This window comes from Capra hircus, chromosome 28 (assembly GCF_001704415.2).
Source record: "Capra hircus breed San Clemente chromosome 28, ASM170441v1, whole genome shotgun sequence".
Lineage (NCBI taxonomy): Eukaryota > Metazoa > Chordata > Mammalia > Artiodactyla > Bovidae > Capra > Capra hircus.
Window position 1 is genome coordinate 43,229,192 of NC_030835.1, and position 18,063 is coordinate 43,247,254.

Genomic DNA, 18,063 nt, shown 5'->3' on the forward strand with positions numbered 1-18,063 from the left:
GCTGACTAAGGTCCGTCTAGTCAAGGCTATGGTTTTCCCTGTGGTCATGTATGGATGTGAGAGTTGGACTGTGAAGAAGGCTGAGTGCTGAAGAATTGATGCTTTAGAACTGTGGTGTTGGTGAAGACCCTTGAGAGTCCCTTGGACTGCAAGGAGATCCAACCAGTGCATTCTGAAGGAGATCAGCCCTGGGATTTCTTTGGAAGGAATAATGTTAAAGCTGAAACTCCAGTACTTTGGCCACCTCATGCAAAGAGTTGACTCATTGGCAAAGACTCTGATGCTGGGAGGGATTGGGGACAGGAGGAGAAGGGGACAACAGAAGATGAGATGGCTGGATGGCATCACCGACTCGATGGACGTGAGTCTGAGTGTACTCCGGGAGTTGGTTATGAACAGGGAGGCCTGGCATGCTGCGATTCATGGGGTCACAAAGAGTCGGACACGACTGAGTGAGTGATCCAAACTGAATATCCTTTGACTGTGTGGATCACAATAAACTGGAAAATTCTGAAGGAGATGGGAATACCAGACCACCTGACCTGCTTCTTGAGAAACCTGTATGCAGATCAGGAAGCAACAGTTAGAATTGGACATGGAACAACAGACTGGTTCCAAATAGGAAAAGGAGTATGTCAAGGCTGTATATTGTCACCCTGCTTATTGAACTTACATGCAGAGTACATCATGAGAAACACTGGGCTGGAAGAAGCACAAGGTGGAATCAAGATTGCTGGGAGAAATATCAATAACCTCAGGTATGCAGATGACACCACCTTTATGGCAGAAAGTGAAGAGGAACTAAAAAGCCTCTTGATGAAAGTGAAATAGGAGAGTGAAAAAGTTGGCTTAAAGCTCAACATTCAGAAAACTAAGATCATGGCATCTGGTCCCATCACTTCATGGGAAATAGATGAGGAAACAGTGGAAACAGTGTCAGACTTTATTTTTGGGGGCTCCAAAATCACTGCAGATGGTGACTGGAGCCATGAAATTAAAAGACGCTTACTCCTTGGGAGAAAAGTTATGACTAACTGAGATAGCATATTGAAAAGCAGAGACATTACTTTGCCAACAAAGGTCCATCTAGTCAAGGCTATGGTTTTTCCAGTGGTCATGTATGGATGTTAGAGTTGGACTGTGAAGAAGGCTGAGCGCCAAAGAATTGATGCTTTTGAACTGTGGTGTTGGTGAAGACTCTTGAGAGTCCCTTGGACTGCAAGGAGATCCAACCAGTCCATTCTGAAGGAGATTAGTCCTGGGTGTTCTTTGGAAGGAATGATGCTAAAGCTGAAACTCCAGTACTTTGGCCACTTCATGTGAAAAGCTGACTCATTGGAAAAACTCTGATGATGGGAGGGATTGCGGGCAAGAGAAGAAGGGGACGACAGAGGATGAGATGGCTGGATGGCATCACTGACTCGATGGACATGAGTCTGAGTGAATTCAGGGAGATGGTGATGGACAGGGAGGCCTGGTGTGCTGCGATTCATGGGGTCACAAAGAGTCGGACATGACTGAGCGACTGAACTGAACTGAACTGAATATCTTTTGTTATTCACTTTTGATGAGAGATAAAACAGTATCTGTAACTTGTTTAATGAAATAATTGAGATGGTGGCTGCATGAGATGGTGGGAAACTTTTTCATTTCTATCTTCTAACTTTGGAGTTGGTCGAGGCTAGTCAATTTATCATTTTCCAGTTCACGTCCTCAGAATTAATAAACCTGTGTGATCCAATTCAAAGAGCCCAAGCAGAGAATGGGACTCAGGGAAAGGACAAAGGGCTGAAATTCCTTGTCTCAATTATGGGAGGCCAGGCCTGACCACAGTTACAGGGTGGGCTGGATGATTTTAGCCCAAGAGCTAGAAAGCAGGGAGCAGAGACAAACTAGAATAAGAAAATGGAGTAAAATTTGAGTCAAAGTTGAGGTGCTAAGCCAGCAAGATAGCCTTGGCTACGAGGTCACAGGTCAGTCACTGGTACCCAGAACACAAGGACTGAGAGCTGGGCTGGGCAACAGAGCCTTGCCAGAGCCCTAGAGCTGCTGCGCAGAAACCAACCATGTTTTCCGTGGAGCAACTCTGATCTGGTGGCCAAGAGAGCTTTAGCAAGTAAGTATCAACCAGAAGTGAGAGTTCAGAGTTGGCTTGAAACCCAGGCAGGCTGCCAAAGGACTAGAACAAGACCCGAGTGTCCTTTGACAAGAGGGTGTGTGGATACAGTGTGGCTTGCACAATGCAGCAACCAAATGACCAAACTACAGCTACGGAAACACTGCAGATGCTGCAAATGTAATACTGAGAGAAAGAAAGAGGACCCCGAAGAATACATGCATGTAATTCCATTCACTGAAACCCAGGAAAAACATTTTTAAGGTTTTAAATAAAAAACTATTTTTAAAAAAGTACAGAAATTATTAGGCTAAATAAGATAGAATATTTCCTGTGGAAAGGAGGGCTACGTGGGGCTGGGGGTGATAATATTCTGTTTCTTCCCCTGGTCAGTGGCTACAAGTGTTTGCTTTTTATTTATTAATTAAATCGTCCACATACGTCTTGTGCACTTTTATTTTTCTATGTTCTATTTCATAATTAAAAAATAAAAAAAATTTTTTAAAGAAATCATACAAGTTAAAATTCCACAAGCAGTCCTTTTAAGGAAGGGTTCCAAACATTGCTTTGTTCACCAGCCATAAATAACAATTTCAGCAAGCTCCCCACAGGCAAAACCTGTGGGCTTCTTGGCCCAAGTATTCAATCAACACGCACTTAGCAGGAACTTACTGTGTGTGGGCGTGGCGCCGGCTGCTAGGGGCTCAGGAGGCACCTTGCCCCCTCTTCTTCCTGGGAAATGAGAACATCTCTGGTACAGGACGCTTCCCCACCCCCACCCCCAGAACGTCTGGAAGCTCGGAGCTGAAGTTTGTTGTTATTTTTGGTAGCTTTCCCTGTTGTAGATTTGGGGATAATTTAAACCATTGGTTTTGCAAAAGTTGCCACGTGTGACTGAAGCCGTCTCAAATCCTTTTGGGTAGTAGTCAGAGAAAATTAATAAATAGCAGTGACTCTTGCCTGGAAAATCCCATGGATGGAGGAGCCTGGTAGGCTGCAGTCCATGGGGTCGCTAGAGTCGGACACGACTGAGCATCTTCACTTTCGCTTTTCACTTTCTTGCATTGGAGAAGGAAATGGCAACCCACTCCAGTGTTCTTGCCTGGAGAATCCCAGGGACGGGGGAGCCTGATGGGCTGCCGTCTATGGGGTCGCACAGAGTCGGACACGACTGAAGCGACTTAGCAGCAGCAGCAGCAGTGAGCCCCTTGCTCTGCTCTTGGCCCTGCCCTCCCAACTCTGCCCTCCTCGCACTCCTTGTGCTATCTGCCCCTCTCCAAACACAAGGCAAATTAATCCTGGGTGGAGAGGCTGAGCTCCCATTACCCTAGCCCCTCCAGACAGAAACACACTTTCATTTACCATTTTGAAACACCCTTAATTAGCTCTCAGAACACACTTCCCTTTGCTGGGAAATATACTGGGATGAAGCTTATTAGTTCAGCTGGCTGGAAAGGCCAGGTAACTTTGCAGCAGGATGAAATCTTATTTAAGATGTTGCCTCAAATGAATGTGAGGCAACATTCATTTGGTTCCCCAGATGAATGCATCATTCATCTGGGTTGGCCCAGAATTCTTTCCAGATTTGCAGGTACCTTCCTGGGTAGCTCAGGTAGCAAAGGATCTGCCTGCAGTGCAAGAGACCCGGGTTCAATCCCTGAATCAGAAAGATCCCCTGCAGAAGGAAATGGCAACCCACTCCAGTATTCTTGCCTGGAGAATTCCATGGGCAGAGGAGCTTGGCGGACTACAGTCTCCTTAGGGTCTCAAAGAGTCGGAAACAACTTAGTGAATAACACTTTCAGTGTAGTGGCTGGAGATGTGGGGGGTGCAGCTGTGGAAACCAGGCTTACTTTCTTTTTCCTCTTGAGATAATAAACCTACCTAGGCATTTTGAAATGTGACCATGCCAAAGATCCTGTTCCCTTCATGACTCTGCCAACTTCTGGGCCATTTCCAAGGCATTATCTGGAAACAGAAAAATGTTCAGGGAGCTGAGGGAAAAGCGGATTAATTATGTTTAGAGTCATTTTCAGGGAGACTGAAATAAGTCTGGACTGTTCTGGGGAAATGGGCAGAGAGATTTGTGCCTTATGGCTAGACTTTGTCAAGTTGGAAGAAATGCATTCAGAACAACACTGTGAAATCTTGAAAATGTGGGCAGTTTCAATGAAAACACAAACCTTCTATTGGTCCTAGTACACATGTGCATGGCTGCACATCCCCTCCACACACACGAGTTCACATTGTGTACACACACGAACACATATGTGAGCACATATGTACATACACATACTTATGTGTACACAAACGCACATGTGCACATATACACTCAAACATACACACACATATCCATTCACCTGAATGGATATGAACGTACAAGTCAGAGAGAGAAGGAGGAAAAGGGAAAAGTATAGAGGAAAGAATCTTTCAAGAAAACAGTGTCTTCAGTTCAAAAAACCCAGAGAGCAGTGGATCTGAAGTTTGTTTGTACTACATACTGTTCCATTGATATATGTCTGTTTTTGTGCTAGTATCATACTGTTTTGATGACTGTAACTTGATCCCACTCCTGGGAATATGGCCAGAGAAAACTAATTTGAAAAGATATATACACCCCTATGTTCATAGTAGCACTATTTACAGTAGCCAGACATGGAAGCAACCTAAATGTCCATTGACAGAGGAATGGGTAAAGAAGACATGGTACATATATGCAATGGAATATTACTCAGCCATTTAAAAAATTCAAATAATGCCATTTGCAGCAACATGGGCAGACTTAGAGTTTATCATACTAAATGCAGTAATTGAGAGTGGAAAAGACAAATATCATATGATATCGCTTTTATGTGGGATCTAAAAATGTGATACAAGTGAATTTATTTACAAAGCAGAAATAGACTCAAATAGAAAACAAACTTATGGCTACCAAAGGGGTAAAAGGGGAGGGATAAATTAGGAACTTAGTAGTAAAATACACTCACTACTACACATGGGTTTCCCAGGTGGCACTAATGGTAAAGAACCCGCCTGCTAATGCAGGAAACATAGGGGACGCAGGTTGGATCCCTGGGTTGGGAAGATCCCCTGGAGGCAGACACGGCAACCCAATCCAGTGTTCTTACTTGGAAAATCCCATGGACAGAGGAGCCTGGTGGGCTGCAGTCCATAGGGTCATTAAGAGTCAGACGTGACTGAAGTGACTTAGCACGCACCCGTGCACTGCTACATATAAAATACACAACCAACAGGAACCCACTGTTTACCATAGGGAGCTATAGTCACTCTCCTGTAATAGCCTGTAATGGAAAAGAATCTAAAAAAGAATATATATATATATATATATATATATATATATACATGTATCTGAATCACTTTGACAAAAACTTGAAATTAACACAACATTGTAAATAACTATATTTTGATAATATTTTTTAAAGTTTAAAAATAAGAATAAAATAGTAACAATAAAACTGATGTATCCTCTATAAGATAAAAAAAAATGCACTGCAGACAATGATAAAATTACATCCAGTCTTGGAAGAGGTTAGGGTAGGTGTGGATTGTGATGCTTCAGCCTCCTAGGTCAATGGCAAGTGCACCCGTAACTAGAATTTTCCAGCCCCACCCACTGTGAGTAAGTTCCTCTGCAGACTGATTTTCCCAGCACTTCTGCCTGGGCCACCCCAGGCCCCAGAGCCTGATCAAGGGATGCCCAGGGCTCTGCTCCTCTTTGTTGTAGCTTGTATGTCTAACCTGGGAAGGGCAGTTTGCTGCCACTCCATGTTCCCTCTTTTTCAAATCTTCTCTCTGGATTCTTTACTCTCCTTCTGCCTGCTAGAGTGTCTCAAAACTATGGAACTGAGACTCAATAGATACCCTATAAAAAATAAAACACTGACTTTTATGAAAAACTTCCAGATTGAAAGCTGTGGATTTTTAAAGCAGACCAGTCCTTGAAAGTAGGTCTTCAGATGCCAAGCATTTGGGGCAAAGTCTTTTCCTAAATTTCTCACTTTCCACGTGTGGAACGCCCTCTGCACTGCTGAGATGGTCTAGTGATCACTGTTTTGTGTGAGGAAGAACATCTGAAGAAGGGCATGGAAAAGCATATCCAGGATCACAGAACTATTTCCTAAAGCATGTTACTTGATACGCTGGCTCCATAGAAACCTGTGACTGCAGGCTGAAATTTGATTTGGGAAATGCTAGCAAAAAACAAAAAAACCAACAGATTATGATCTGGGGGTTTCTCTGAATCCCTAATATGCTAAGGTAGGTCGTGAATCTCCAAAGGGGGACTGGAAGATGCATTAATTCCAAACTTACCAGACTTTGAGGGTGTTTCTGCTTCAAGAAGCAGCGTTTGAGACAAACCCACCTGGGACTGCAAGTGAAGGCAACAGTGCCGCAGCTGGATTTGGCAGGGCTCAGGACTTGATTTTGCTGACTAGTCTTAATGCGGGAGGGAGGGAGGGAGGCAGGATGTTAGGATGGTGTGGATCCTTCTAATTATTGCTTCTTATAAATTCTGCTGTAATAAGCCGCCAAGGGACTGGTAGGGAATGTTTGCCATTGGTTCCAGCTACCCAGCCTCTGAACCCCCTGGACTTGGGGGAGCACTCACTTAATGAGTTTTGCAGAGAAGCAGAGCCCACCTCCTGCTCATGAAACTGAAAATGTGAACTTAAGGGAGGAAGCAGGGGCTTGGTTTGTCACAAAAAAACACACGTAAGGTTATTCACAACAGCAGGATGGCGACAAACTGAGAATCAGCTAACTGTTCACCAGCAGAATATATGAATGAACTGTGGTGTAGTCATACAGTGGAGTATGAGAAAATGAGGGAAAAGATTTAATAATGACTGTGTAACAACACGGATGAATCTCACAGTCCTAACGTTGGATGAAAAAAGGTTGACACAAGTACATCTTGTGATTACACTTATTTGAAGCTCAGGCAAAACTAAACTCTGGTGTGAGATTTCAACATGCTAGCTGTATTGGGGGGAGTATGAACAGGGCAGGGACATGAAGGAACTTCTTCAGGTTCTGGAAATGTGCAAAAATGTTATCAAGCTATACATTTATGTGTTGTCGTTCAGTCACTAAGTCGTGTCCGACTCCTTGAGACCTCATGACTGCTATAGGCCAGGCTCCTCTGTCCTCTAGTATCTCCTAGAGTTTACTCAGATTTTTGTCCATTGAGTTCATGATGCTATCTAACCATCCTATCCTCTGCCCCCCTTCTCTTTTTGCCTTCAATCTTCCCTAACATCAAGGTCTTTTCCAATGAGTTGGCTCTTTTGCATCAGGTGGCCAAAGGATTGCAGCTTCAGTTTTAGCATCAGTCCATCCAGTGAGTACTTAGGGTTGATATCCTTTAGGATTGACTGATTTGATACACTTGCAGTCCGAGGGACTCTCAAGAGTCTTCTCCAACATCACACTTTGAAAGCATCAATTCTTTGGTGCTCAGCCTCCTATATGGTCCAAATCTCACATCCATACACGACTACTGGAAAAACCATAGCTTTAACTACATGGACCTTTGTTGGTAAAGTAATGTCTCTGCTTTTTAAATTCACTGTCTAGGTTTGTCATAGGTTTTCTTCCAAGAAGCAATTGTCTTTTTAATTTCATGGCTGCAGTCACCATCTGCAGTGATTTTGGAGCCCAAGAAAATAAAATATGTCACTGCTTCTACTTTCCCCCTTCTGTTTGCCATGAACTGATGGGACCAGATGCCATGAACTTATTTTTTTGAATGTTGAGTTTTAAGCCAGCTTTCTCACTCTTCTCTTTTACATGCATCAAGAGGCTCTTTAGTTCCTCTTTACTTTCTGCCAGCTTGTAATTCATCCTGCCCAGCATTCCACATGATGTACTCAGCATAAAGTTGAACAAGCAGAGTAACAATATACAGCCTTGTATTCCTTTTCCAGTTTTGAACCAGTCCATTGTTCCATGTCTGATTCTAACTATTGCTTCTTGATCTACATACAGCTATCTCAGGAGACAGGGAAGGTAGTCTATTTTTCCACACTTTGTTGTGACCCATACAGTCAAAGGCTTTAGCATATGAAGCAGATGTAGATGTTATCCTGGAACTCCCTTTCTTTCTCCATGATCCAACGAATGCTGGCAGTTTGATCCCTGGTTCCTATGCCTTTTCAAAATTCAGCTTGTACAGGTGGAAGTTCTTGGTTCATGTACTGCCAAAGTCTAGCTTGAAGGATTTTGAGTGTAACCTTGTTAGTACGTGAAATAAGCCCAGCTGTAAAATAGTTTGAACAATCTTTGGCATTGCTCTTTGGGATTGGAATGAAAACTGACCTTTTCCAGTCCTGTGGCCACTGCTGAGTTTTCCAAATTTGCTGAAATATTGAGTGCAGCACTTTAACAGCATCACCTTTTAGGATTTGAAGTAGCTCAGCTGGAATTCCATCACCTCCACTAGTTTTGTTTGTAGTGAACCTTCTTAAGGCCCACTTGACTTCACACTCCAGGATGCTTGCCTGCAGGTGAGTGACCATATCATTGTGGTTACTCGGGTCATTAAGACCTTCCTTACATAGTTCTTCTGTGTATTCTTGCACCTTTCTTAATCTCTTCTACTTCTGTTAGGCCCTTACGGTTTCCATTCTTTATCATGCCCATCCTTGCATGAAATGTTCTCTTGGTAAAATCTCCAGTTTTTTAGAGACCTCAGCTTTTCCCATTCTGTTGTTTTGTTCTATTTCTTTGCATTGTTCATTTAAGAAGGCCTTCTTATCTCTCCTTGCAATCTCCAACCCTGCATTCAGTTCACCATGTCTTTCCCTTTCTCCTTTGCCTTTCATGTCTCTTCTTTCCTCAGCTATTTGTAAAGTCTCCTCAGACAACCACTTTGCCTTCTTGCATTTCTTTTTCTTGAAGATGGTTTTGGTCATTGCCTTTCCTGGTGGCTCAGATGGTAAAGTGTCTGCCTATAATGCAGGCAGACCCAGGTTCAATTCCAGGGTTGGGAAAATGCCCTGGAGAAGGAAATGCAACCTACTCCAGTATTCTTGCCTGGAAAAATCCCGTGGATGGAAGAGGAGCCTGGCAGGCTACAGTCCATGGGGTCGCAAAGAGTCAGACACAACTGAGCTACTTCACTTTCTTTCTTTCTGTACAATGTTACAAACCTCCATCCATAGTTCTTTAGGCAGGCAATCTATCAAATCTAATTGCTTGAATCTATTTGTCGCCTCTCTATATAATCACAAGGGATCTGATTTAGGTCATACCTGAATGGTCTGGTGGTTTTCCCTACTTTCTTCAATGTAAGCCTTAATCTTGCAATAAGGAGCTGATGGTCTGAGCCACTGTCAACTCCAGGTCTTGTTTTTGATGACTGTATAGAGCTTCTCCATCTTTGGCTGCAAAGAACATAATCAATCTGATTTCAATATTGACCATCTGGTGATGTCTGTGTGTAGAGTCATCTCTTGAGTTATTGGAAGAGGGTGCTTGCTATGATCAGGGTGTTTGCTTTACAAAACTCTGTTAGCTCTTGCCCTCCTTCATTCCGTACTCCAAGGCCAAATCTGCCTGTTGCTCCAAGTATCTCTTGACTTCCTGCTTTTGCATTCCAGTTCCCTGTGATGAAAAAGACATCTTTAAAAAAATATTTATTTTTTAATTGAAGGATAATTGCTTCACAGAATTTTGTTGTTTTCTGTCAAGCCTTGACATGAATCAGCCATAGGTGTACGTAATATCCCCTCCATTTTGAACCTCCCTCCTATCTCCTTCCCCCTCCCACCCCTCTAGGTTGATACAGAGGCCCTATTTGTGTTTCCTGAGACAGCAAATTCCTGTTGGCTATCTATTTTACATATGGTAATGTAAGTTTCCACGTTACTCTCTTCATACATCCTACCCTCTCCTCCCCTTTCCCCATGTCCATAAATCTGTTCTCTACGTCTGTTTCTCCGTTGCTGCCCTGCAAGTAAATTCTTCCTGTACAATCTTTCTAAATTCTGTATACATGCATTAGTATATATTTATCTTTCTCTTTCTGACTTACTTCACTCGGTTCAATAGGCTCTAGGTTCATCCAACTCATTAGAACTGACTCAAATGCATTCCTTTTTATGGCTGAGTAATATTCCATTCTATATAGGTACCAAAACTTCCTTATCCATTCATCTATCATTGGACAGCTAAGGTTGCTTCCATGGTCTAGCTATTGTAAACAGTGCTGCAATGAACAATGGGATACTTGTGTCTTTTTCAATTTTGGTTTCCTCCGGGTATATGCCTAGGAGTGGGATTGCTGGGTCATGTGATGGTTTTATTCCTAGTTTTTTAAGGAATCTTCATACCGTCTTCCACATTGGCTGTATCAACTTACATTCCCACCAACAGTGCAAGAGTGTTCCCTTTTTTCCACACCCTCTCCAGCATTTAGTTTGTAGACTTTTTGATGATGGCCATTCTGTGCGTGAGGTGATATCTCATGTGGTTTGGATTTGCATTTCTCTAATAGTGAGCAATGCTGAGCATCTTTTCATGTGTTTCTTAGCCCTCTGTATCAAGGACATCTTTTTTTGGTGTTAGTTCTAGATGGTGTTATAGATCTTCACATAGCAAATCTACTTCAGCTTCTTCATCATCAATAGTTGGTGCATAGACTTAGATTAATTGTGATGTTGAATGGTTTGCCTTGGAACCCAACTGAGGTCATTCTGTCATTTTTGAGAATGCACCCAAGTATTGCATTTCTGACTCTTTTGTTGACTAGAAGGGCTACTCCATTTCTTCTAAGGGATTCTTGTTCACAGTAGTAGATACAATGGTCATCGGAATTAAATCTACCCATTCCCACCCATTTTTGTTCACTGATTCCTAAGATGTCGATGTTCACTCTTGCCATCTCCTGCTTGACCATGCCCAATTTACCTTGATTCAGGGACCCAACATTCCAGGTTCCTATGCAATATTGTTCTTTATAGCACTGGACTTTAATTTCACCACCAGACACATCCACAACTGAGAGTCATTTCTGCTTTGGCCCAGTCATTTCATTCTTTTCAGAGCTATTAGCAATTGCCCTCGGTTCTTCCCCAGTAGCATATTGGATGCTTGCTGACCAGAGGGCTCTTCTCTGGTCCCATTTATTTTTGCCTTTTCACACTGTCCATGGCAATCTCCAGGCAAGAATACTGGGGTGGGTTGCCATTTCCTCCTCCAGTGTACCATGTTTTGTCAGAATTCTTCACTATGACCCATCCATCTTGGGTGGCCCTGACAGCATGGCTTATAACTTCACTGAGTTATGCAAGCACCTTCTCCATGACAAGTGCTGTGGTCCATGAAAAGGTTATACATTTAAGATCTATGCAATTTTCTTATTAGTTAACTGCTCCCAAAGAGGCAAATAAATAGAAAGATGGCAGAAGCACAGTATTTACTAACAACATCATAACTAACATTTAAAAAATACATGCTAGGATTTATATATATAATTATTTGTATTGCTTAAAATATGTGGTCAAAGTTTTGAGACTTTAAAATAAAAATAGCTTAATTGAGGTATAGTAACAAAATAAACTACCTATATTTAACTGATAAAATTAATTGTCTTGATCCATGTAAACACCTATGTAATCATGACAACCATCAAGAGGTTGAGCCACCCTCAAGTTTTCTCATGCCTCTTGGCAATCCACCTCCCATGCCTACCTCTCCCTACTCCTTTCCCAGCCCTCCCCTGCCCCAGGCACCCACTGGTCTGCTTTCAGGGACTACAAATTAGTTTGCATTTTCTTCAATTTGCATAATTGGAATCATGCCTAATTCCTCCTCACTGCTGAAGAGTATTCAGCGACATACTTTGTCTTCTCACCTGTTGGTGGACAGTTGGAATGTTTCCAGTTTGGGATGGTTGTAAATAAATCTTCTGAGAAGGTTTTTGTACACATATCTGCATGAACTCATGCATTCTTTTGAGCGAATACCTAGGAGGAGAATGGTTGGATCAAATGATGAACTTTTTAAGAAACTGTAAAATTTATTTCAAATTTGGATGTCGCATTTCACATTTCCAACATTAAGCTCTGAGAATCCTAGTTCCTGCTCATTTTTACCAACATGGGTGCAATCTCTAACCATCCTAATGGGTGTTTAGTGGTTTCCTGTTGTGGTTCCAATTTGCATTTTCCTAATGACTAATGATGTTGAGCATCTTTTCACGTTGACATATGTGTATCCTTTTTGATAACGTGTCTGTTAAAATCTTCCCATTTTAAGTTTTATGTTGTTTATTTTCTTATTATTGAGAATTATTTTCAATACTTTTTTATTGGTGTATAGTTGATTTACAAGGTTGTGTTAGTTTCTGTTGTACAGCAGTGAATCAGCCACACACATATATATATCTATTCTTGTCTAGACTCCATTCCCATATGGGTGATTACAGAGGACCAAGAGAATTCTCAATATATTGTGCATACTAGTCCTTTATCACATATATTATTTGCAAATATTTTATTGCAGTCCATGATACCATTTGAAGAACAGAAGGTTTTGGTTTTGATGAAGTCCAGTTCATTAATTTTTTATGTGCTGTGTTTTTGGTGTTACATCTAAAATATCTTTGCCTTACCCAAGACGTCAAAGATTTCTCCTCTTTTGTCTTCTAGAATTTTCATAGTTATAGACTTTGTGTTTAGGTTTATGAAGTATTTTGCATTAATTTTTACATATAGTGTAAAATATGATTGAAGAATTTTTTTGAATATGTGTATCCATCGTTCTGAAACTTTTTATTGAAAAGAGAGTACTTTACTGAATTGCCATTGTATTTTGATCAAAAATCAGTTTACTATATATGGTTCTATTTCTGGATTCTCTGTCCTAGTCCAGGGATCTATTTGTCTATCGTTACACCATTATAGCTCTGTTCTACTTTGTCAACACTGTTTAGGCTATTTAAGATTTGAGATATTTCCATATGGATTTTCTTTTTTAGTTTGTTAGTATGGTGAATTATATGGGTTGTTTTCAAGTATTAAATTAATTTTACAGTCAAAATAATCATTGTGGTCAGAGGAATTATCCTTTCTTGATGTTTTGGATTCAATTAACTAAAATTTTCTTGAGGAATTAGCATCTATATTAATGAAAGATGTTTGTCAGTAGTTTTCTTTACCTGGTTTTGGTATTGGGCTTGGTATCAAGACTGGCTTCAAGATGAATGGACGAAATCCTTCCTCTTCAATTTATAGAACTAGTATTCTGGAAGCATTTGTAGTTATTTGGTGTTATTTCTTTCTAAAATGTTTGGTAGAATTTGCTGATGAATTATCTGGTCCTGGAAATTCTTGTTTTCTATTTTCTGTTGTGTTTTTTGGGGGGAGGGGGGTAGAAAGGGGTTGTTTACAACTTCGTTAATTTCTCTAATAAATATATGGCTACTCAGGTTATCTATTTCTTCTTCAGTGACATTTCACAATTTGTGTCTTTTAAGGAATTTGACCATCTCAACTAACTTGTTAAAATTTATTGGCACAAGGTTGTTCATGATTGTACTATGTTGAAATTCATGTCCTCTTGAATGATCTTTGTTCATTTCCAAGGCAAATCATTCAATATCACAGTAATCCAAGTCTATGCCCCAATCAGTAATGCTGAAGAAGGTGAAGTTGAACGGCTCTATGAAGACCTACAAGACCTTTTAGAACTAACACCCCAAAAAGATGTCCTTTTCATTATAGGGGTCTGGAATGCAAAAGTAGGAAGTCAAGAAACACCTGGGGTAACAGATAAATTTGGCCTTGGAGTACAGAATGAAGCAGGGCAAAGGCTAATAGAGTTTCACCAAGAGAACGCACTGGTCATAGCAAACACCCTCTTCCAACAACACAAGAGAAGACTCTACACATGGACATCACCAGATGGTCAACACCGAAATCAGATTGATTATATTCTTTGCAGCCAAACATGGAGAAGCTCTATACAGTCAACAAAAACAAGACTGGGAGCTGACTGTGGTTCAGATTATGAACTCCTTATTGCCAAATTCAGACTTAAATTGAAAAAAGTGGGGAAAACCGCTAGACCACTCAGGTATGACCTAAATCAAATCCCTTATGATTATACAGTGGAAGTGAGGAATAGATTTAAGGGCCTAGATCTGATAGATAGAGTGCCTGATGAACTATGGACTGAAGTTCGTGACACTGTACAGGAGACAGGGATCAAGACAATCCCCATGGAAAAGAAATGCAAAAAAGCAAAATGTCTGTTGGGGGAGGCCATACATATAGCTGTGAAAAGAAGAGAAGGGAAAAGCAAAGGAGAAAAAGAAAGATATAAGCATCTGAATGCAAAGTTCCAAAGAATAGCAAGGAGAGATAAGAAGGCCTTCCTCAGCAATCAATGCAAAGAAATAGAGGAAAACAACAGAATGGGAAAGACTAGAGATCTCTTCAAGAAACTTAGAGATATCAAGGGAAGATTTCATGAAAAGATGGGCTCGATAAAGGACAGAAATAGTATGGACCTAACAGAAGCAGAATATATTAAGAGGAGGTGGCAAGAATACACAGAAGAACTGTACAAAAAAAGATTTTCACAACCAAGATAATCATGATGGTGTGATCACTCACCTAGAGCCAGACATCCTGGAGTGTGAAGCCAAGTGGGCCTTAGAAAGCATCACTAGGAACAAAGCTAGTGGAGGTGATGGCATTCCAGCTGAGCTATTTCAAATCCTGAAAGATGATGCTGTGAAAGTGCTGCACTCAATATGCCAGCAAATTTGGAAAACTCAGCACTGGTCACAGGACTGGAAAAGGTCAGTTTTCATTCCAATCTCAAAGAAAGGCAATGCCAAAGAATGCTCAAACTACTGCACAATTACACTCATCTCACACGTTAGTAAAGTAATGCTCAAAATTCTCCAAGCCAGGCTTCAGCAATACATGAACCGTGAACTTCCAGATGTTCAAACTGGTTTTGGAAGGCAGAGGAACCAGAGATCAAATTGCCAACAACTGCTGGCTCATCAAAAAAGCAAGAGAGTTCCAGAAAAACATCTATTTCTGCTTTATTGACTATGCCAAAACCTTTGACTGTGTGGATCACAATAGACTGTGGAAAATTCTGAAAGAGATGGGAATAGCAGACCACCTGACCTGCCTCTTGAGAAATCTGTATGCAGGTCAGGAAGCAACAGTTAGAACTGGACATGAAACAACAGACTGGTTCCAAATAGGAAAAGGAGTAAGTCAAGGCTGTATATTGTCACCCTGTTTATTCAACTTACATGCAGAGTACATCATGGGAAATGCTGGGCTGGATGAAGCACAAGCTGGAATCAAGATTGCTGGGAGAAATATCAATAACCTCAGATATGCAGATGACACCACCTTTATGGCAGAAAGTGAAGAGGAACTAAAAAGCCTCTTGATGAAAGTGAATGAAGAAGGTGAAAAAGTTGGCTTAAAGCTCAACATTCTGAAAACTAAGATCATGGCATCTGGTCCCATCACTTCATGGGAAATAGATGGGGAAACAGTGGAAACACTGGCTGACTTTATTTTTGGGGCTCCAAAATCACTGCAGATGGTGATTGCAGCCATGAAATTAAAAGACACTTACTCCTTGGAAGAAAAGTTGTGACCAACCTAGATAGCATATTGAAAAGCAGAGACATTACTTTGCCAACAAAGTTCTGTCTAGTCAAGGGTATGGTTTTTCCTGTGGTCATGTATGGATGTGAGAGTTGGACTGTGAAGAAAGCTGAGCGCCGAAGAATTGATGCTTTTGAATTATGGTGTTGGAGAAGACTGATGAGAGTCCCTTGGACTGCAAGGAGATTCAACCAGTCCATTCTAAAGGCAATCAGTCCTGGTTGTTCTTTGGAAGGAATGATGCTAAAGCTGAAACTCCAATACTTTGCCCACCTGATGCAAAGAGTTGACACATTGGAATAGACTCTGATTCTGGGAGGGATTGGGGGCAGGAGGAGAAGGGGACGACAGAGGAGGAGATGACTGGATGGCATCACTGACTCGATGGAGATGAGTTTGAGTGAACTCTGGGAGTTGGTGATGGGCAGGGAGGCCTGGCCTGCTGCAATTCATGGGGTCACAAAGAGTTGGACATGACTGAGCAACTGAACTGAACTGTGACCTTATTTGGAAATGGGATTCTTTGCAGATAGAATTAACTAAGAAGAGGTCACACTGGATTAGGGTGATCCCTAAATCTAAAATGACTATTGTCTTGGAAGAAGGATACATGGACATAAGGGAAATGCTACATCATGACACAGACAAAGTCTGGGTGGCAACACGGCAAGGCAAGGACTGCTAAGAATCTCTGGCTACCATCAGCAGCTAAGAGAGTCCAGGAAGGGTTCTACTCTGTCTCAGAGGGAATATGGTTCTGTTGATACCTAGATTTTGGACTTCTAGCTTCCAGAACCATGAAAGAATGCATTGCTGTTGTTTTCAGCTGTCCAGTTTGTGATACTTTTTTATGGTAGCCCTAGGAAATGAATACAATAACAATTCCTTTGTTATCCTTTTAATATCTGTGAAATCTGTATGAATATCATCCATTTTCATTCCTGATGTTAGTAATTTACATCTCCTCTTTCATTTTTCCTGAGCACTCTGTCTTGAGATATATCAATTTCATTTATCTTTGCAAGGAACCAGCTTTCATTCCACTGGTTTTTCTCTATTGCTTGTATCTTTTCTATTCCACTGATTTCTACTCTAATATTTGTTACTTCCTTTCTTCTACTACCATGTGTTTATTTTGCTTTCCCCCCATAGAGTTTCTTAATGTAAAATCAGAGGTCATTGATTTGAGACCTTTCTTCTCTTCTAGTATTTTGGATTAGTGTAATAAATTTATTTCTCAGTACTGTTTAGCAATATCCTACACATTTGGACATGTTATGCTTTCATATTAATTCAGTCCAAAATGCTTTCTAATTTTCCTTATGATTTCTTCTGTGACCCTTGGCTTATTTAGCAGCATGTTGCTTAGTTTCCAAATATTTGGGGATTTGCCAGTGATCTTTTGTTAATTGATTTATGTTTTAATTCCACTATCATCAGAAAATCCGTTTGTATGAAAATCATTTGATATTAATTGAGATTTGTTTTATGGCCCATTTACCTGTCTTGATTCATGATCTGTGTGCATTTGAAAAAGATGAATATTCCGCTGCTCTTGTATAGAGTGTTCTATAAATGTCAACTACATCGTTGGTTGCTAGTAATTTAAAAAATTTTATATGTCCTTACTAATTTTCTCTCTTCTAGTTCTATCAGTTATCAAGAATAGGATGTTGAAATCTCTATCATTGTGTATTTATCTGTTCCTCCTTGTAGTTATATTGATCTTTGATTCATATATTTTAAAGCTCGTTTATTAGGTGCATACATATTTCATATTGTAACTTCCTCTTGATGAACTGATTTGCTCTGTCATTATGAAATAACCCCTTTATACCAATTAATATTATTTCTTCTGAAATCTACTTTGTGTTATATTAATATAAGTAATTGCTTTCTTTTCATCAATGTGAGCACCATTAACCTTTTTCCATCATTTTAACTTAACTGCTATTAGTATTTGAAGTGACTTTCTTGTAGGCAGTGTATACTTGGTCATTCTGACAATCTCTACCTTTTAATGGGATATTAAGAACATTTGCATTGTATTTTTGGAGAAGGCAATGGCAAACTACCCCAGTACTCTTGCCTGGAAAATCCCATGGACGGAGGAGCTTGGTAGGCTGCAGTCCAGGGAGTCGCTAGGAGTCGGACATGACTGATCGACTTCACTTTCGCTTTTCACTTTCATGCATTGAAGAAGGAAATGGCACCCCACTCCAGTGTTCTTGTCTGGAGAATCCCAGGGACGGGGGAGCTTGGTGGGCTTGGTCTATGGGG